The sequence below is a fragment of the Bombus pascuorum genome, chromosome 4 (genome assembly GCF_905332965.1).
Source record: "Bombus pascuorum chromosome 4, iyBomPasc1.1, whole genome shotgun sequence".
NCBI lineage: Eukaryota > Metazoa > Arthropoda > Insecta > Hymenoptera > Apidae > Bombus > Bombus pascuorum.
In genome coordinates, this window is record NC_083491.1 from 1,100,840 (window position 1) to 1,117,289 (window position 16,450).

The 16,450-nt window shown below is 41.0% G+C and overlaps 1 protein-coding gene across 3 annotated transcripts in view; it reads left to right on the forward strand.

Moving 5' to 3' along the window:
• Positions 1-16,450, forward strand: part of LOC132906402 (matrix metalloproteinase-2) — a 117,738-nt gene that overhangs the window by 6,526 nt on the left and 94,762 nt on the right. The gene's annotated exons all lie outside the window — the stretch shown is intronic.

Genomic DNA, 16,450 nt, shown 5'->3' on the forward strand with positions numbered 1-16,450 from the left:
AAATCTTCGCGTCGTATGTAATACGATGTTTCGAACGTGATGTTTGAAAAATTTTGCCAGTAGTTTAATTTTATTCGGGTTCTTGGAAGTACGTGCGTGTTAATTTGAATAGCCGGGAAATTAGAATTTGGAACGAGTGCGTTGTTTATTGGTTATATTAATTCCTAATTGGAAGCTTTGATCCGTGTTTATTGTACCTCGTAATCGATACTACTACCTTGGCGTAGTACGCGGTACTTGTTCGCCTCGTACGCGTTTTGTAATAAATTCCTTAGGTAGCGCGCGTTTAAAGGGAACTCCACACTTTTGGTTACAACGCAAGTTAATATTATCGACACGTTAAGCAAGTATCTTGATATTTTCCGCGCTGGGTAAAAAGCTACGTCGCTCAGACTACACCCAAAAGTATAGGATTCCGTTTAGAGAAAAAGAGGAGAAGGTCGTTATGCGAAACGTTGGATGAGATGATAAAAATGCATACGCGAAGAATTAATTATGCAACACGTATACACGCATATTGCGACACTTTCTTCCATTTCTAACTACTTTAAAAATACAGAACGGCGCTGTCCCACTTGCGTGGGATCGTGGCTGACGCTCTGCATTTTTGTTTCTTTTTCGCACGAGATCTGTTAACGCTAAAAGCGAGGGTTGAAGTTTCGGGGGAAACGTAGGAAGTCGAACACACAGAATACTAAATTAAGGGCCACGAATGTTGCCCGTTCAAGGACATCCGATCCGCAGTTTCAGCCATACTCCTCGCACGCTTCGATCTTGTTCGTATCTTAGCGAAACGACTCGCAGGAATATTTAAACATTGGTCAGTGCGCGTATAGCGGTATCAAGGAATCGATGGTATTTTAACGCATCGGTATTTTAAAGCGTCGATCGTAGGTATTAAAGGCTTGTTTAAGGCGTATAGCATTTTACGTAACGAATGATAAAGTAAATAACGCTCGAAGGCGAGTTTGACGGTGCACGCTGTATAAGAAAGTTTGAACGCGATTACGGAAAATATATTTAACCCTGGTAGCGTGTTTAAGCTTACGCTTAACTCTTTTCTTTGCGCGGTCTCGAACGCGTGTACGTGGCATTACTTCATGCGTGTGTCACGAACAGAGCCAGTTTGCAAATGTGCGCTGAGATGACTAAGAGCCAGTCAGTCCAAAAGTCGCGTATATCGACTGCGAGCTTTCAGACGTAGCGCCTGCGTCGTCACAACCCTCCTTCCTGCGTAACTATTTCTTTCCTTCGCTTCCTACCTTCCAACCGATCGTATTTATCGAGTATTTTACAACCGACTAACCTTCCACTTCGACGATTCCGTAGCAACTTTGTACGAATCACACGATCACGAGGATCATCGACGAATAGTCCTAGACAGGAACGCGAAGATTACAGATCGATCGTTCGACCGCAGCTTTTCTCCACGGTTGACCAACGTAGCGATGATATATAGCGATAAGTTAGCTATTTCGATGCAATTGTTAGGATAGCATCGCGATAATATAATATAAGATAACGAAGGCAGGACCACGCGAACCATAGGCATCGTGCGATAGATACTCGTGTGAAACAGGCTTAATGGGCGTCGTGAATCCCGCTAGGAGAGAGTGGATTTTATCAGTGGAGGCCTTCGGCCTTACTTCGAAACCATTAAGCCAGGCATTTATATGCAATCGAGGTCGTTAACTGCAGGAAGCGCCGGCGCGTATACAGAATGCTTCGGCTGTGTGTCAAGATGTGACACACGCACTTGTGCCCTCTGTATAAGCATGTGCGTTCGCGTTTGGTCAACGAGTAACTCGCCTTCGAAACGTATCCTCGGCTAGTAACGCCTTTAAATATGTTAACCTGCCGCGCTGCGAAAGTCACGATGTCGAATAAAATCGTCGTTACAGACGAGCGATTTGTCGTTAATTTTTGCGTTTGAATCCGGTGTTTGCGTCCTATTACGTACTAAAAATCGAGCAAAGTGTCCGGATACTAAACGGACGGGTGACAGTGTATGTAGGTTACGTTGGTCTGTACGCAAGCAACGCGTCTAGACGCTAATCAAGAGAGGGCACGTGTGTGTCGTCGCGTCATTTCGTTTTGTTCCGTCCACTTTGAGCCTGACGAGCGAGCGTGGCTCAAGGCTTGGGGAAAGTCTCTAGGGGAAAAGCACCAAAGAAAACGACTTAGGTCGCTGCTCTTTCATTCGAACATGCTTATTTTCTTGTAAATCGATATTTCATATCAAGTACGCTTGATCGTAATTGAACATCCAGCCGAACGGATAAACAACTGCAAAGTTTGTCCCGTTCTATCGTTTCTAACGTCACTGATAACTAGCATTTTATAGAGAAACTTGTTTAAATACGTTGTCGTCGCGTTCGTGTACATCCGCACATGACCAAGATACATAGAAAAACTGTATTATTTATCGATATTAGAATTTCCTTAGATTTGCTTCTTCGTTATTACACGTTCCTATTTGTTCGCTTTTTTGCGGGTAGTATACAAAATATTCGTCGTTGAAATTAAAAACGAAAATGGTTCGGGCGACGTACAATTACGGTGAATGTGGGATCGAGCTGCTTCTAATGAAACAAAGTTCCCTCGTAATTACGGTCGACCCTGAAAGCTTGATACAATTTCCTTCAGCGAGTGTAATTCGTATAGTTTGCGCGACACTTTCACGCTTGTACTACCGCCACTGGCCGTAATTTACGCGCTTAAAAATTTTCCCTCGAATAAATCGTGGTAGGTACACCGATGAAAAATATTGTCCGTTATTCGTTTACTCCGAATAGTAGATCGCGCTTGATTCGTAGGTATTGCTTTCGCATAGGAAACGATAACGAGTAGAATCCTGCGTAAACATCATTTTAGCGCGTTATATAACCGGCGAAAGACGTCGGAAAGATTTCTGTCGCGTTGCGACGCAACGTTGACTTCGTGATCGGTTTCCAAGATTCCAGAAACGCGTCGTCTCGCCGTTTGACAATCGATAAATCGTGCGCAAGATCGAGATACAGCGATGCGTGACTCGGTGGCGAACGGAGAATCGAAGAATAGCTCTGGATCTCTATATCGGATCCGTGCGAAACGGCCAGTCTGGCGTAATTAGTAACACATGTGGCGAGCCAACTCCACCCATCGATAGACTCTGCCAGCTACAAAAACCCGAGAAAAATCGATCACCTTGCTTCTATACGTCCGTGTAACGAAAAATGCCTTGTTAATTCTTGAATAAGCGCGTGTCTCTGGTTATTTCTCTAACAAACTGTCTACGTATATCGAACGATTTAGCGACAGGTATTTTTTTGCATGTCGCACGTTGGACGCTTCGTTAGAAAAATGAAATCTGCGTTTAGGTAGATTGGGCAATTTCCACGAAACTTGCAGCCCTGTTGCCATTCGTTTGCCCGGAAACATTTATGCTAATTACTGGCGGTAATTATTCTTACGGTTTATTTTATCCAAAGAAGAAAGACGATTCGTTTGGCGCAGCTGTGCGTCTCAATTAACGATGAAACTTCTTATTAGTCATTCCGAGATAAAGTAGCAAGGATTAGTCAGACAGGAAAACGTCGCGATGACAAAAGCGTTTTTGGTTGGATGTACCGACTCAAAATACACTATGTGTATTTTTAATTTTCGCGGTTTTAACGTTTGTACATACGCGCGTTTCGTTTGTTTTCGCGAAAAAAACCGGATTTTCAGTTGCGAATTTAAAGTTTGCAGATAGCGTGTGCCATTGCCTATAGTGAAATCGAATTTCTATGGAAATCAGTTTGCAAGCTTCCAATGCGAAACTTCGTCGCTACTCGTTCGTCACTGCTAAAACCGAACAAGCCGAATCTCGACTTTTTCCGCTACTACAAATTTTCATTCACTTTGAAAAATTGTCCTGCCGCTTTATGGAAATTCCGAGGAGCCCTCTTCTTTGCTATCGCTTTCTCCACGTTTCTCTACCGCCTATTAGATTTTCAATTTCTTTTTTTTTCTTTTTTTTTGGCAAATTTCTAGTTGGCCGCGTTACGACTCGACATTCATTCGTACGTAGATTAATATGCTACTAACGATCCGTGTATCGAGTATCTTATCGGGGTACTCTAGTACTCGTTTCCATCTTCGAATATATTGTATTACGTACGTACATACGTACCTACGTAGAGCATCATCCGAGCAGTCGACAGAGTTTTGGTTTGTTCGACGGTTCGATCGTTATTTTGTATTTTATTACGAAATTACAGTCTGCTGGAATTTAGTTTCTTCTATTATTGATCTATATGGCAAACAGATTTCAATTCTTTTTTAAAGCTCGAAATATTTATGCGATAAAATATTTCCCAATTGGAGGATAGAAGCTGTTACATTTTCTAGCTTCTACATTTAACTCTCAGTTTTTAAATGTTTCGAAATCTTTTTTTTTTCTTTTTTGTCTTAAGGTCGGGTTTGCTCGGTAGGTTCGGCGCGGCTGTGCCTGAAGCAGCCTTAAACCCGAATCACACGGGCACGTCCATCGTCTGCGCCAATCGCGTAACGGCGCCGCAGCGATATACGCGCTCGACGCTTGTGTTGATAATACACATATGCCACATGCCATAGATCGTCGCGGAGTATCGCGCACAGATGTTGGAGCAATAATTACACACATCGTTTCTTGTAGGATAAAATGAATAAATTAATTCGTTGCTATTGGTAACGTAGAAAGTCGAATACGTTTTTCATTGGCATCGTTCGAGTAGTTTTATCCGCGAATCTCGCTATTGTTCTTTGTATAAAACCTGCTATCTGTTGTTAATTATTCGCATATTTATTCCTCAGTCTTCGCTGTATCGGTATTCCTAAAGCGACGAAGCCGAATTAATTTTGCGAATAAATAACGTTATTCGTCATTCGTGAATATCAATTACTTTGTATATCATCGCTTGTCACTCGTCGTACGAATAAAATGTTCACTCTCATAAATCAGGATATTTGGTGATCAATAGGTACAAATTATCTTTCAGACAGTTTCGAACAATTCTTGAAATCAACAAGGAATAACAAGATTTTTGGGAGGATCGATGAAGATAAATAAAATTATTAAATTATTAAATAGTAACAATCCCATACACGAATTTCTTCGTCGTTGTAACGTTAAGTGTTTAATATTAATCCTGTAGCTATTGTTTATTCTTTTTTTGAACGGACGCCTGTGGATGAACCGACTGTGGTGAATCGAGGGTGCGACTACGCCCTTTGTTCTATCTCGCTCTCGATGACGTCTCCCTTTCTTTTCTCTTTCCCTTTCTCTTTTTCATCACAAACTTCTTTCCCTCTTTGCATTTTAGCCGTTTCTGTTTCCCTTACTATACCGAACGCACTCTTTTTCTTCGTTTCTTCTAACGTTCGCTCTCCTTCGCTCCTATTCCTCTTTTCTAGCCTGTACATGTAGCAACGTGTTCAATGGCTATACGTTATTTCGTTGACCCATTCTTCGCTCGTGGTTCGCATCGCGTTCAGCGTAACAAATATTTACACGGCGCAGCGGATGAAAACGGGCCGTGAAGTTGTCACAGCGTGGGAGCGGTCTTTTCAGGCTCGAGCATAAATTCGTTTAAGTCACCCTTCACAGAAATACCTTACGGGGCCGGAGAATAGCAAAACAATGAATAGCAGCTGTAATCTTTCGCTACAACTCTCTTTTCTTGCTCGACGGTTAAATACTCGTGGTAAAATAACGTTGCTACGACGAAAATAAACCTGCTAGGACTATGGTCTGCCACGATTTCATTTTCAGCTATGATACGTTGACGATATTTGTAAAAACTTTTACACCCTATATCGGTCGTCTACGTCGCACGATTACAAATACGTATGGGCTGCTCGAAATTAACGTTTGCGGGAAGTTTGCTTATGCTCGCTGAATACGATGAAACGGGAAGAAGCTGCGATTGTAATCCGGAGCGACTACTTCCTTATTGCATTTGTCGTTTGTAGAAGAGAGCGGAATATAAAGTTGAAACGATTTAAGTATAAATGAAGGAAACCGGATGTTTTCTGATTCATCGTTGACCAACCCATGCTCGCAATTATTCGCGGATGTGTGTACTTACGGCGGTTTCGTTTCTTTCTTTCTTGTAGAATTTCATCGTATCTTGTACGTAGCTCAGCCACGATGAGTAAGGAATTTATTAGTCACGAAATAACAGCATCCTTAACGAATGCTCGAGAAAATGACGCTTTCCCTGCTGTGAGGATCGATAACGGTGTATGCACGCATATCGGTATACGCTAGTAGCACGAGCGAGGGCGAAGAAGTTGAAAATTCAAGAATTTTATTTTTTACACCGAAACCTACGGAGGCAGTTAGCGAGATAAATTACGCAACGTACGCTTAGCACCGATACATTCGACGCTGCTTCTTCTGACGCCGTTCGACGCTTCCGGGAAAGAATTCCTTTCCTTCCTTCGTTTTCCTTCTGGACACGGCTCTTTCCTGGAAGCCTGGAATAGCGTTAGAAGAAGCAATGTCGAGTGAATCAGTGCTACGTGTAACGGTGTTGCGAATAGTGACGATCCAATCCGTGAAAGCTCGATTCTGCAAGCCTGAGAGCAAGATTCCGACTTGGAACGAATCTCGTTTTTACAATTGTGAAAAACACGCATCTGTACTTTTGGCAGAGTTAGCGTTGGTTACCGTCGAGTATTTAAGATACTTGCACGTGTCTATTTACTTTCAACAAACCAGCGTATCGTAGGTAGTTGTAACGTTGAACGACTTTCCGCTAATATGTAGAGAGCTAGCCGATCCATCGTCGATGACTGTTTACACGTTCCGAAAAACGGTACGAAAAAGCTGAAAATGATTCTCGAGTGGCAGAAAAGTCCATGTTCGTGAAAAGAGATTGCTCCGGGAACAAGGCATTCCATTGTGCGAGTCCAAGAGACTTTACGTTTTTAGGTAACGCTCGTAAAAGTTGTATCGCGCGGCTAATAAACGCACTTGACGTTCGCACGACCTCTTAGATACGTCGAAAAGAACGGTCCCTTAAAAAACAATCGAGGCCTTTGTACTTCGTTATAACTTGTATCTGGGAGAAAAAGCCGAATGGCGTAACCGTAACGCAACAAACAGATTAACGGGAAGAAAACTCGCAAAGTTTTACAGATTATTTGGATCGACGATCGTATCTTGACCGAAATCATCAAATTCCATAGCGATTGGCCGTTGCTGGAAACGTATCATAACTAATTTGCGTGATTAATTGACACCGGGAAATTTGTTCGCAGGGCAAGCTGCATAGAGGCGAATTTTCTCTCCTCTTCGGTCTCTAGATCGTTAGCAGTGATTTTCATTATATCCTTCGGGAATTTCTATCTTCTAAGGATCTACAGATTAGCTAGGATAGCATACATCTGGCAATTTCAAATCGGATCGATCTCTTTGCTTCGAGCGTTGAATCTATCGCGATATTTTTCTCAAACGTTCTTCAACGAGTGAGACGGTTTTAGAATGATTCGAGTTTGATCAAGGAATCGCTTACAAGCTACGTTAATTAAATAGAATCTGATCGTAGAAACCGTGACGCGTCGTCGAGTTCTTTCCTCTAAAGATCCTTTTTAACGAGGACGCATTTCCTAAAGTGGAGATACCTTTCTCTTCGAATAAATCCGATTAAAGATGACTCGTTCGTTTACTCGTTTGACGAAATTTTCGTACGAGGAAAACAATCTTTTATCGACTCGAAGTTGTTCGTGGAATGTATTTGTTCGTTCGTTTCACATCAACGAGTTCGCAGAGTTTAATTGTTCGGTACCGAGAAATTCAGTAAGTCGAAGAGATTTATCAAAAGCACCAGCCGGTAGATCGATGTTACGTTGAACATTGTATTATTCTTGCCTAACTCGGTATTGCCTACAGGACTCGGTCTTCTTACGAATAATTTTTTTTTTTTTTATTTTATTTTGGTTATTTTACAATTTGTCCTTATGGACATTTGGTAAAGTGTTATGTCTTATTGGTAAAAAAAAATAAAATAAAAATAAATATAGCATGTGGGTGACTACCCCCAGCGGGGTGCCATCTTCGTGTTTGCCAGGTTATATCTTTTATGTACCATACAGGGTTTTTTTTTTTTTTTTATTTTATTTTGGTTATTTTACAATTTGTCCTTGTGGACATTTGGTAAAGTGTTATGTCTTATTGGTAAAAAAAAATAAAATAAAAATAAATATAGCGTGTGGGTGACTACCCCCAGCGGGGTGCCATCTTCGTGTTTGCCAGGTTATATCTTTTATGTACCATACAGGGTTTTTTTTTTTTTTTTTTTTATTTTATTTTGGTTATTTTACAATTTGTCCTTGTGGACATTTGGTAAAGTGTTATGTCTTATTGGTAAAAAAAATAAAATAAAAATAAATATAGCATGTGGGTGACTACCCCCAGCGGGGTGCCATCTTCGTGTTTGCCAGGTTATATCTTTTATGTACCATACAGGGTTTTTTTTTTTTTTTATTTTATTTTGGTTATTTTACAATTTGTCCTTGTGGACATTTGGTAAAGTGTTATATCTTGTTGGTGAAGAAAAAAATATAAATAAAAAAAATAAATATAGCATGTGGGCGGCTACCCCCAGCGGGGTGCCAGCTTCGTTTTTTCTAAGTTATATCTTTTATGAATGAATAATTTGACGAACAACTTATACGCAAATTACGTAATGTTTTCGTTTGTTTGAAAGAATAGATCGCTTCCAAAGATTCTCTTTAAAAAGACGAACACGAGTGCTGTAATTTATATCCCGGCAGGTATAGCATATATCTGGTATTTTTCATTTGATCGAGCGAATTAACGTTAATTGAAAATTGGTCGGAGCAGCGACGAAGCGAACGAATTCATACGTCAATTTCATCGCGAGAACGATGACAAGACACTTGACTTTCAGAGGCCGGTGACTCGATATACTCTAACGATTAGTCACCCAGTTCGACTTAACGGTAAATTAAAAGGTCCAGGTCTTATTGACAACGGTAATCGTGTGTGCAAGAATGCATTTAACCCAGGAAGTCGCGACGCTTGATTCTATTGTCAGACGACTGGGAACAACGAGCCTACGATTACGTGTTATAGGCGCCTACGTTGTTACGTATTGGGATTCTCTCTGGCTTCCTGGCTACGTTACAATATCCGAAAAACGAACGATTTGTAACTTATCGTTGATAAACGATTTGACAAATTATCAAATTTATGAAAATCACGATTCTAAGTTTTCCACTCGTAAAGTAAACTTTGCTAGAGACTCTACCTTTATGGTGTACCTAACGACTACCCCTATCGAAGTTTTTTTAATTTTATTTTATTTTGGTTTTTTACAATTTGTCCTTATGGACATTTGGTAAAGTTTTATATCTTATTGGCGAAAAAAAAAAAATAAAATAAAAATAAATATAGCATGTGGGTGGCTACCCCCAGCGGGGTGCCAGCTTCATTTTTTCTAAGTTACATCTTTTATGTAGCCGTATCGAAGTGTATAGGAAAAATAAAAGTAGCATGTACATAGTTAACAAAAGTAACGGTAAGAAAAGTGTGCTCGCCCTCGAGTTAGGCCGACGGTGGAGATATCGCATTGGTAAAATAGAAGTCCGGTGACCCGGTGCACGCCGTTGCTGGAATAAATTTCAGCTAAATATAGGTCGTTGTAAAATTAGATTCCTCCGTCGGAGTTGACGACTAGCGCGGTCTACACAACTCCTGGACGTATCGGGACGAACAACTCGCTCAATCGGCTTTCTGCTGAAGCTTCCATGAGTCACGTGTGGCTCGTTTAACCCTTGCCATTCTTCCAACTTTTTATACACGCTTTATCATTCACCGTTATTTGCCCTGTTACTTCTGCGATTTTCCAAGTTTTCCATACGCTCTGCCATCGTTTCGACTAAGAGGAATAAAAGGTACATGAAGATACGCATCGTCGCGTCGCGTCGGCTCCCTAGAACAGCGACACGTCATCCGCAAAAATGAACTCTAACGATGCTTTCCAAATGATAAAATGAAAACGCCCATGGAAATGATAGCGATAATTCTTTTGCATTTCATATACGCGCGAGTGTGGGATGTACATATGCGTTTTACCTGCACATTGTTAATTTGTTTCGTCGACAACGTACACATTATACATTGGGTATAATCGAGAAGAGTAAGGGGAAATAACGAAATTGCGTACGTAGCTATATCGGAGAATCTCTGTTAAATGTTAATTTTCCTCTTGTTCGAAGGCGATCCTTTACTTGCACGACTTATCAGACCACTGGAGTACTAGATGTTCCAGCGATGCGATACAGATCTTGGAAAGCTGTATACGTTGGAAGATGGCGGGGTTTACCTTAAGCCATAAATGTCGCGTTGCCTGGATACGTGGCTGGTGATTATGTTCTGGAAACCACGAGGAGAGCTAGCTAGCTTGTCGCGAACGATTAATCTGTTCGCGGTGGTTACTTCCAGAGAAAAGTTTACATCGATTCCACCAGTCCGTTGAGATACAACGAAGCGCGTCCGAGGATAGTAAGTAGGTACCCGAGTATGCTGGTCGCGTAAACAGTAAACGCGCACCACCTCGTACGAGTTATCCCTCGAATAGATCTGTCGCTCGCGATTGTTTGCAGTTTGCAGAATCGCAGCTCGCCAACTGCGGTCGCTACCATTAGAGATGCGCGCTGTTTGCATAAAGTTGGCTGAAACCGAATTTAGGCCAAGTCGGTCTCTGCGATAGAACTATCGAGACATTCTAGAATTTTTTTTACAGACTTTTGTTAAATGTCGCAAACCGAAGAAGAGTAGGTCACATCCAGGTCCTACGCGTTGTCACGGTCTTCTACGAAATTACGCGTTTGAGTTACAAGTCACCGATACTTAGAAACAAGCAGCCGACATTGAAGTTGATATCAAAAGTTCGCGTTCGCTGGAATAGAACGTCGACGCGTTTGTACTCGATGGGTTGTACGTGCAGTGACACCCAAAAATATTCAGACGATACGGTATGACTTTATGGCTCGATATATCGGTTGTTTATAAAGCAGTCGTCCCAATTATATTTTTAATTATAGGTCGTATTAATATTAATAAAAACATATAATTTATTTGAAAAATTTATATATAGAATATGTAGTAAAAATGATCAAATAACGCCGTATTTTTGGCTCGCAAAGATATTCGGATACCGTTTATTCTTATCAATTATTAACATAATTTAGTGTAATAAAATGACTACGCGAGGAAATTCTTACAGTTTGTTTTAGAACACGTTTCAATCTGTTTGACGTACCATGTAAAATTTGTTAAAGATATTCTACGGATATACACGCCCGTTCAATTTGGAGTTTTCTGAATTTTCCTGTGTAATTCATCTCGATTCTGGATTAAAGTTCGACGATTCTGACAAAGATGAAGAATTTTGGAGCATTTATATAATAAACGCTGTGCCGTATGCTTGGGGTCGTTGTCCTGACGAAACTCGCGACTGTTATTAATCCCCGTTTCCTAAATAAATTTTTAACTAAATTGTTTTTAAGTACGTTCAAGTAAAGATTTTTATCCGTAATGTTGTCAACGAGCACCAAGCTTCCAACTTCGTACGAGGAAATTCAGCCTCGGACCATTACGTTCACTCCTCCTTGTTTCATCGCACATCTTGTATTCTTGAAATGGATTCTTTATTCTGTTTTCGCTACGCCAAAGTCCTTTCGTCGGAATCGTAGAGATTGAATTTGAAAATATTACTTCTTTCCACCATGATTCATCCTTGGAAATAAGCTTCTTCGCAAAATCGTTTCTTGCTGTTCGTCTTATCGATAAACGATTGTTTTCCAGCTACTCTTCCGTTGTAACCAGTTTGCCTGATCGTTTTCCGAACTGTTTCGGCCGAAACGTTTTTCCAGCTTTTTTCCGATAACTAACTATTTTCAGAACACCTATTTGCAGATTTTCTTCCACTTTCCGCATAATTCTGTTTTTCTCTGTCGTACTTGATAAAAGACTCGACCTTCGAGTTTGCGCGATAGATTCGACGCAATTTTCGGAACGAAGTCGTCGAATGGTATCCGCAACTTGGGATTACACGAAGCGCGGCACCAATTTCACGATAGGTTTCTCCCTTTCACCGGTGGAAAATTACAAGTTGCCGCGTATCGACCGTCGTATTTTTCCTTTGCGACTCATTTTGGACGAAGTCACATTTGCTACTGAGGAGTAGCGAGAAGTCACGGATGTCTAATGCATCTCTAAATGCTATTCATAAACGCGCGTCTTCTCTGCCTTCTTGGAACATAGGATTACCAGAAACAGATAGAGAACGGAAAAATGTAAGACGTGTTGGAACGTTTTTACGAGCTGGATATACGACACCATTTTCTTCGGCAATTTTTCAATTCAAATCATGCGACGTATGTGAATTTTTAATAATTAAGTTACACGCTTTTGCTGATATTAATAAATGACGCGTTATTAAAAAAATAACCCGGACGATTGCTGTATAAACAACCGAAATATCGAACCATAACGTTAGTCATACCGTAGCGTAGGAATATTTTTAGGGGTCGCTGTATGTAGCCTACGAACGTGACTCATTCGAGGAATTACTTTTCGTGGCAGACAGATTGATTTTCCACCGTCTGAACGCAACGTCTGATTCTATACACGCAACTTTGCATGTCGTTCTTCGATTGCTTTTCATTTCCGTTTCGTTTTTACAGAAACGTTCTTTTATCAGATTATCGGAAATCTGAAAAATAGTAACGCAGCATATACCCTGTATATCGTAAACTCCGACCGATACGAGGTATCATCGAAACGATCGCTTTACAAATTACTTTATTTCAAATAATTACCAGACCCGCTGTTTCTCTTCTACTCGCCACGTTATACGTATCGCGTACTGTTCAAGCGCGAGGAGATGGTCGTCGAACATTTCTTACGTTATTGGAACAAACGAAAAACAGGGAAACGGAAAGAGGAAAAGGGGAGAAAATAAACACGCGTGGTGAGCGAACTAGGAAAATTAGACTGGTTTACGAGTGGAGCGCGTGTGTGCGTATCGAATGGCAGGGTGTGGTCGTGGTGTGGTCGTGGCCGTAGTCGGCGCATCCTCGCCGTTCTAAGGATTTACTCCCGGAACAAGTTTCGTCCTTCCAGTTCCCCGAGTTTCCTTATCTTTTCTCCAATCTCCTGCGTTTCGCTTAGTTTCTTCCCCTCGGACTTGACGATACAACTATCGCATTCTTATAAACCTCCCTGAAATTTCACCGATTAATTTATTTCGCGTAATATCTTGCAAAGACAAGCAAGCAAACCGAAGGAAATAGGGGGTTAACTCGATAGACGCACAAAAGCTTTCGGGTCTGAATTCCGGTCGATTTTCGGTCGACACCTCTGCTACTCGATTTATTTGTAGCGTATCTGGTGCTTCGGAATGCACCTGAAACTACAGAGGTCCGTCATCATGCCTCGCGTTCACAGTGAGAAAAGCTCGTGCTACCAAATCCAGTCGCTAATAAGCCCGGGAATTGATGACTCGAAATAATCAACGTTGAAGTAATTACTCGAAGAAAAACTCTACACCTTTTCTTTCGTACGCCCGTGACCCGGAGACCGCTGTTACGAAGAGAACAGAATTTAGCGGAAGAAAAAAATTCGAAAAGGAGAGGTCCATGTTATCGTGCTCTTGAATATAAATCTTGCTCTGAATTACAATGTCTAGAAAGAAAAGAGCCATAAGTAGATATTTATTGCTGTTTCTTGTAGCCTCCAGCTAGAGTCACAAGATTAATTTTTTGGTAATGTCGTTTCCTGGAAATATATGAACTTGCTCCCTGTCGCTTCTTCTATCCTATTGTAACGCTAATATAATAATAGCGAGGATCTGGATCAGTATATATCATATACTTATACTTGTAGCTTTATTTATTTCTCTATTACAAATTCATCCACTGGTTCTTCTATCAGTCAACCTCGACGATTAAAAACGAACGAGCGAAAATACGATCGACGTGGTCGAATGGGCTGCCACGATTCGTATTTTTAAGCATCTCGTCTACCACTGCGTCGAATGTACAATTTAAACAAATAAACGATCGCGTCCGGAAATAAACGCTGGAAAATGGTCCATTGTCGTGACCGTCTGCCACAAACTTTTCATCGCTATATAAAATCACAAATTCTTTCGATTAATCGTCAAAACCGATGGTTTTTCCTTCCTTTTTCTGTTTGTTCCGATTAAAAAGCCTATCTCAAAGTATCTTTCTTTTTTCTTCTTTTCGCTATTATTTATTGCTTTTCCCTGCAAAGCTGCACGAACGAACAAACGGACGGATGGGTGGACGAACGAACAGTCAGTATTTTAACCAGTGGATACTAATCGATAATCATTTTCCGTCGAGCCGAGGCGGAAATTTCTCATTTCATTCCGGAAACGTTCCAGCCGGATATTACCGAACGCGGTACAAGTGGCCGAAATGAATGTTCGACGATAAATCTTGCATCGTGGTTTCGTTACGATGCAACTGTACAACTAGACTGCACGAGAATTCGGTCGTTCGTCCACGATCAGTTTCCAACTTTCGAAAATATCGACGTGACCTTTGTTTCCAACGAATTTATTCGCGATCGCGTTTCATTAGATTCCATCTAATTTCGCCCGTTTCCTTCCATCGTTTCTAATTATCTTCCTAACCGTCGTACAGGCCTGCGTACTTTTGTCGCGCGCAGTTTCTTTCTACTTTGTTCCATTGCCATTCACACATCTGTCTATCGTTGCCTTCGTATGGATATACGGATACTTTGTTCTCGTCATAATCGCGGAGGAACAAAGAGATCGCTGAGAAACCATTCGCGCAGCGATGAATCAAACAATGGCTAGATTACTTTTTGGTAGCCTTCAACGACTACAATTGATAATTCTTGCTCTAATAGTCAAAGTGATTTACACGGTACGTACAAGGTCGCCTGTACGTAAAACTGACCGGTGAAACAGAAGAAACGTAGAGTACTACGGTGTAGCAAATATGCCAATGTTGAAACGAGGATGCAAACTTTTCTTCCCTTTTTTATTTTTAAAAATAACGTGATATCTTGACAGCTAGCTAGACGATGTCAATGTAGGAGCCAATGCAACGTTAAGATCATTTACCAGGAGAACGGTTCGTTTGCGACCCATGATACTTTTCACCTTTTTGTTCCTCGTAACGAGTACCGCGCGATTCGACGAGAAGAAACTTTGACTTTGATACTCAAGGTCGGGGTCACTTTTGCGATATCTTTTTTCAATAGAAAAAAGCGTCGAATCATCTGCGAAATCATCGGAAACCGTGACATAATTCTTGAACGCCCTTTTCACATCGACGTCTACGAAATCAAGCTGCGGCGACAGCGGTTTTGCGAAGAGCAGCAACTACGTGTATGGTTGACGTGTGCCGACCGAGCTGGTACACACCGATCTACGGATCGCTAATTAGTTGCCTGTTTTAGTCACGTTTCTCGTTGCAAAACGAAACGTGTAGTTTGGTGGTTGGCTGATAGCTTTCAGAAAGTTGGAGTTTTAGCTGTCGAATGAATTCGAGTATCGTCACCAAATGCTTTCAATAGTGGATTAATAACAGATAAAATAGAATTATATATACGCAAGTACGCGTATATCTCGGGACGAATTGATTGAACCAAAATCTCTATCGTTTTTCGAGAGTAGCGCGATGTATCTACGCAAATGATGTTCGTGTCTGCGTCAGAGCTCTCTTCTCTGGTAACTAACAAGGGAACTTTGGTAGCCCGAAGATTCTGATTTCTTTGAAACTACGCAGGCTTGTAGGGGATCTCGAAAGAAGCATCGAGCAATTCTTCTCTTGGTCATTGTCGATTCTTCGAGGTAGGAACACCGATTGAATCCTCCGTATCTTTAAAACTGTAGTAGATTAGGGTTAGGGTAACAAATGGTTGGAATAAAAATTGTATGGCTTTTTTACGCTTGATAAGACGATGCTATTAAAGCAATAAAATTTTGTTGTTTAATGTCAAAGTGGTCACCACCTCGAAGAAACCGTGTTCTCGTTTCTCGTAGACGATTAAAAACTTGAAAATTAGTAGTCAAAACTGTCGAAGTGGTCATCGCTTCTAAGAAAACTCTACATCTGGTCTTTAGTTTTCTCAAGCACCGAAGCCATCGACAACGCATAGACAAAAGACTGGAACGAAGGCAGACCATAGATAGTAGACAGGTGATGGCTTCGGGGCTTTCAGTCATAGGGTAACACTGCTAGCGTGCGGATTTGGATCAGCTCAATTATATTCCTATTTGTACTTACACTTCTGTATTAAAATATATTTCCTACTTTACAATTTATCCACGCGTTCCTCTGTTCACACATCTAATAATCTCAACAGCAATCTTCAACTGTGTGATATTGTTGAAGTGATCACCAATTTTAAGAAAAC